Source organism: Elephantulus edwardii, unplaced genomic scaffold (genome assembly GCF_000299155.1).
Source record: "Elephantulus edwardii isolate Elephantulus edwardi_28Jun2011 unplaced genomic scaffold, EleEdw1.0 scaffold00121, whole genome shotgun sequence".
NCBI classification, from domain to species: domain Eukaryota; kingdom Metazoa; phylum Chordata; class Mammalia; order Macroscelidea; family Macroscelididae; genus Elephantulus; species Elephantulus edwardii.
In genome coordinates, this window is record NW_006399871.1 from 3,558,041 (window position 1) to 3,564,203 (window position 6,163).

General features: G+C 41.2%; 1 protein-coding gene across 1 annotated transcript in view; it reads left to right on the plus strand.

Moving 5' to 3' along the window:
• The window catches only part of KIF9 (kinesin family member 9), a 97,487-nt gene that overhangs the window by 88,432 nt on the left and 2,892 nt on the right, over positions 1-6,163 (plus strand). The gene's annotated exons all lie outside the window — the stretch shown is intronic.

The window sequence follows — 6,163 nt, forward strand, 5'->3', positions numbered from 1 at the left end:
TGGTGGATTTGAACCGCTTATCTCTGGGATTGCAGTACAGCTTCTTGCCACTAGGCCACCAGAGCTCCCTTTACATATTCTTTAAAGGATCTTTTTCTTTCAAATAGATTTGCAGAAGGCTTTATGTAAGAAGAGACATCCTTGTGGCATAGTGCTTAGCTATTCACCAGGAAGTTGCCAGTTTGAACCCACCAGCTGCTTCATGGCAAAGAAAATATGCCCGTCTCCTTTCGTAAAGATGACATCTTTGGAAATACTATGGGGCGATTATACTTTGTCCTTTAGGGTTGCTGTGAGTTGGAATTTACTGAATAGCAATAGGTTGGCTTTTTGTTTATGTAAGAAAGTAGGAGACTTTAATAAAGTAATATTTCAGCTTAAATCAGAACATCCAGACCAAGCAGATGTCCTGAGGATGCATCTTCTTTGATTTATAAATACATTTGCTGTTGTGTACCATAGCCAGAACCAACCCACAGCTGACCCTCCAGTGGGTTTTCAGAGGCAGTTAATCACATGGGAGGAGACTGTCCATCCTTTTCCCGTGGAGCAGCAGATGGCCTCAAATGTGTGCCTTCAGGATTGTAGCTCAGCTTCTTGTCACTAGGCCACCAGAACTCCCTTATACATATCCAAAGGAAAATTACTGATGAGGGTATTTAAAATGCCATTGTCTTTCAACAGTTTTATCTATAAGAATTCAGCTCATTCTCTTAGATTTGTGGGTTTATATTTTCCAGTGATCTTACTGGTTTGACATGCTTACTGCATTACAGCAACACACAAGCCTCCAGTAACAGACAAGTGGAGGCTGTGCCTGACATATGTTGCTATGTGCCACTGAGTCGCTTGCAACTTATAGCGACAACAACTCTGAACAACAGCCCTAAATCTTGCTCTATCTTGAGCCAATATTACTGTCTCTGACACACACCACCCCCATTACCCCAGTCATTGAATCAATCCATCTCATCCAGGGTCTTCCTCTGTTGCACTGCCCCTCCACCCTCCCAAGCATGATGTCCCTCTCCAGGGACTGGTCTTGCCTTGCAACACTCACAAAGTATATGTCAAAGTAGATGAAGCTTCAGAATCCTTGCCTCCAAAGAGCAGCTTGGTTTCACACTCTCCAGGATGACCTGTTTGTTTTCCTAGCAGTCCATGGTATATTTAATACTCTTCTCCAGCACCACACCTCAAAGGCATCAATTCTCTTTCTATCATCCCTAGTCATTGTCTAGCTTTCTGATTCATGGCAAGTAATTGCAAAAACCAGGGCCTGGTTCAGGTATACTTTAGTCTCCAGACTGACATCATTGTTCTTCAGTACTCTGGCAAGGTCCCCGATAGCATATTTTCCCAATGCAATCGTCTTTTGATTTCCTGGCTGCTGGTACCAAGAGTGTTGATTGTGGAGCCAAGCAAGCTGAAGCTGTTAACAATCTTAATCTCTTCACTGTCTATCATGACCAAGAATTGAACTTGGGTCTCCTGTGTGAAAAGCACTGAACTATACTTTACAAATTTCATCTTAGACTCTCAGTAACAGTGAAAGGGAGGATCTATCCACAGCAATATTCTCATTTTGAGAAAAAGCAAAGAGAAATTATATCATTCATTCATAGTCTTGAAGAAAGTGGTATTTGAGTCATGAATTTAGGAAGTCAGATGGATTTTAAACATGCATATTATGGCTAAAGACACCAGAAAAAAAAAGTCATAATTTCTGGGTGAAAAACAATGATGCTCAGTTATGCAGAGACAATGACAACATGTAAAGCCTGTAAGGATATAAAAGTGTAAACTAAAGGAGGGTTATCTATTTTCTGAAGTTTAAAGTCAAGCTAGTTGCCACTGAGTTAACTCTGACTCATAATAACTCCTTATGTGTCAGAGTAGAATCTTACTCGGTAAGACTTATAATTTATAACTGAATATCTGGGAAGTAGATTGCCAGGCCTTTATTCTTAGGTGCCATGATATTTTCAGTTGCTTCATATGCAAGTGAAAGTCAGAGAATGAATGAAGAAGACCAAAGAACTGGTACCTTTGAATTGCTGGTGAAGAGTCAAGCACATCTCAGACTTTCAAGTGATGACATCCTTGCTCTTTCAGAGCACCTTAAAAGAGGTCTTTGGGGGCAGATTTGTTCAATGCCATTGTCTTTTGACGGCTTGACTGCTGTATCCCAGGGTTTTTACTGTGGACCCAAGTCAAAGGAAATCCTTAACAACTTCAGTCTTTTCTCCATTTATCATGATGCTGGATATGGTTATTGGTCCAGTGGGGACAATCTATGTTTTTTAATATTGAGGTATATTCCAGATTGAAGGTGTATCCTTTCAGTTTCAATAAGCACTTTAAGCCCTCTTCACTTTTTTTTGTGCCACCTACATGTTTCAGTTCATTAATAAGTCTTCCTCTAATTCTGTTGCCACATTCTTATTCATATAGTTCAGCTTCTCAGATTATTGGCTCAGTATACAGATTGAATACAAGTGTGGTGAAGAGAAATCCTGATGTACACCTTTCTCCTGATTTTAAAGAGCATGCAGTATTATCACCTTATTCTGTGACAGCTTCTTCATCCATGTATGTTGTGCTGTGCTGTCAAGTCAACCACCACTCATAGCAACCCTATGATGTGAAACTAGACCTAACCTGTGCCATTCTCATCACTGTTATACCTGAGCCCATTGTTAAAGCCACTGAGCTGCTCTATCTTGCTCCCCTACACTGACCCTCCTTTACCTTTTCAAGCACCATGTCCTTCTTCAAAGACTGGCTCCCCTTAACAACATGCCCAAAGTATGTGAGCCAAAGTTTCACCGTCCTTGCCTCCAAGGAGCACCCTAGTATGTACACTGTCCAAAAGAGACTTGTTTGTTCTTTTAGCCCTCCACAGGATATAGAAGAACAATTAAGCGCTCTAAAATGCTGTCCGATTCTTCTCAGAGTTGCCCATCATTTATTATGATCCACAGAATTGAATGCCTTTGCCTAGGTGATAAAACATAGGTAAACATTATTCTTGTATTATTTGCTTTCAGTTGAGATTCATCAGATGTCAGCAGCTGTTCCGTGGCCTCTTCTGAATCCAGCTTGAAATGCTGATAAAATCCAATATAAAAATATAGAAAAAACAAGAAATGTGAGTATTTTAGTTAAGTAGCATTGTTCTGGCAGATATGCTATAAAGTGGGTATGGCTTAAGAGAATCACCTTTGAGATATAAAAGGAACAAATCTGACAAAGGAGCAGCAAGGAGGACTGGGGGAGGACAGACCTCCAGCCACATGCAGAACATCAGGGGACAAAAAAACCCAGAAGCTGACAAATTACCATGACCTTTTCCCAGAAGTGACAGAGAGAACTTTCCCCAAGAGTGCTCGCTCTAAATTTAGACTTCTACCTCATAACAGTGAAAAATAAAATTTGCTTGTTAAATCCATTCATGTGTGGTATTTCTTGCAACTGCATCACTGTATTAATTAAAAGACAAGATTCTACTGTGTTCCAACATCCTGGGTAAAAGTTCTCTTCTTCTATGGCCCTCTGAGACCTAGGATACAAGTCCTCTGCTTCCAAAATACAATGGCAGGGCCAGTAGGAGGCAGACGTTTTCATTGCCAGAGGATATAGGTGGGGAGTAAAAATAAGGAGTCATGGGCAACAGGCAGTTGAAAATAAAGCAGAGTAAATCTTATTAGCTCTGAAGGACTGAAAATAATCACCTGTTTTCTACATACATCCGAGCAATGGCTCTGCTCTTTGGACATGGTGACCCTGCCTTCTTACCTTTGGTAGATTCCATCCTCCTGGTCAGGTCAAATCTCTTTAACAAAAGATTATGTAGCAACAACTGTGGTGTCACTTCCAGGATATGTTCTCTTAGTTTTCACCACAGAATTTAATATCTTTTAACCTCTCTTTACTTTTTGCAGTTCATTTTTAAATTACTTTCCTCCTGCATTTTACAATTTAGAGCAAGGAGTAAGTAACAAAGAGCAACAATGCAAAAATCCCTTTAGGATTTTGATTAGAAATTTCTTCAGTGCAATAGTCTATTTTCCATAAAACATTTCAACTTAACTCAGAAAAATCCTTTGCCACTTTATAACAACTTTGAGTAGCCAACAACATTTATATCGGGTCCTTTTACAATCTCACTAAAAGCACAATTATGGGCTGTCAAATTGCCTGTGACTCACAGTGACCCTGTGCGACAGCTCTGAAGCCTGCCCTGTCCTGAGCCAGGCTCACTGACTCCCACTCATCTACCCCATTGACCCAGTTACTGTATCAATCCATCTCATCCAAGGTCTTCCTCTTCTGTACATGTTAACATTTCTATGTCTAGTAACCTCTCCCCTGGCCTGCACAATTTCTTTTAGAAGGAATTGTACAAAGCTGGTTCCTACAATGTGGAGGTTAAGCATGTCCCAAATGTCCAACTTTTTATTTTTTTAACTTTTATGTTGGTTTGCTTACAAAGTTAGTATACATTGTGTTTCATACTATTCTTCATTTACATTGTTTCATACAATCATTTCCATATATTATGGGATTTGTGTGCGTGTGTGTGTGTGTGTGTTGACTGTCAAACCAGATCTGACTGGTACAGGAGGAGATTGCCTCACCTTTTCTAGCAGAGCATCTGGTGGATTCGAACCACGTACCTCTGTGATTGCAGTGCAGCTTCTTGCCACTAGGCCACCAGAGCTTCATCCATGCATTATGTTATACAAAATTAATCACCACTGGACTATGCCCATCATTACCCTGACTTTTCAGGTACCCATAAGATCTTTCCTAGTTCCTTTACACACACACTCCTTCCATCCATATATCCAAATTTTTGGTACCAAATGCTGTACCACACTGTCATCTCTAATATGGATGGTTCCTTATTCCTTCAGCTTTCTTCTGTCTTAGTCATAGAAACTCACAAACTTTCAGGGAAAGTTCAGTGGTTATGGAGTTTGGCAAGTCCCAAATCTATGGATCAAGTTTCAGTTAAGTAAGCTGACCCCTATGACTGCAGGAGCCAATGATCAATGGGTGGCTTGGCTTGCCAGGTTGAGGCAGGTGGCAGTTTGTAGGGACAGTTGGATCAGATCAGATCCAAGCAAAAAACTGAACCTTCTTGTTAAGATGATGCACTGCCAACCCAAAGCCAGGTGGTTCAATTCCACTAGCTGCTCCAAGGGAGCAAGACGGGAATTCTCCTTAACTTGATGGGAATGAGTTGTTTAGTTATTTTATTTATGGAGCTCTGGTGGCCTAGTGGCAAGAAGTTGCACTGCAATTCCAAATGCAGGTAGTTCAAATCCACCAGCTGCTCAGTGGGAGAAGGATGGGCAATCTCCTGTGTGATTAACTGCCTTTGAAAACCTAATGGAGGGTCGACTATGGGCTGTGGGTCGGCTGCAACTCTATGGTATACAATAACAATCCTATTTATACTGACTACAGAATATGCCCTCAAGGTGACTATAAGAGTAACTGCGGTCATATCCAGTAATCCTACTTCAGTGAGCTCCAGTGGCCTAGTGAGTAAGGCGCTGTGCTACCAACCCAAAGGCACATGGTTGGAATCCTCCAGCTGCTCCTCAGGAGATAGCTAAGGCAATTTCCTCCCATGTGACTGACAGCCTCTGAAGGGTCAGCTGTGACTCAGTTACACAACAGGCAAGCTGTTCCAGAATGTTCATCAGCATAGGATTTACAATACACCACAAAATGGAGGACTGAGGCTGGAATAATCCTTAAATCCACCAACAGTTTATTGAAGGCAAGCCGGGATTGTCAGATACACGAATAGTATTTCTCCATCTCCAGTCATGACCCAAATCCAAAACCATTTCCACATTTTAGATATTTGTTAGAGCAACCTTCCCCTCTAGGAAATGTTTTCTTATCCACCTTCACTGCTCCCATAAAGACAAAAAGATATCACACCCGGGTGGGTTTTTAAAACAGGTATTCGCACGGCAGCTCTGGTGCTCTGGTGGTCTAATGGTAAGGAGCTGCAACTACAATACCAGACGCTCACAGTTCAAATCCACCAAATGCTCTGCCGGGGAAGGAGGGACAATCTCCTCCTGTACCAGTCAGATCTGATTTGACGGTACACTCACACAAAAATAATAAAATAATTAAA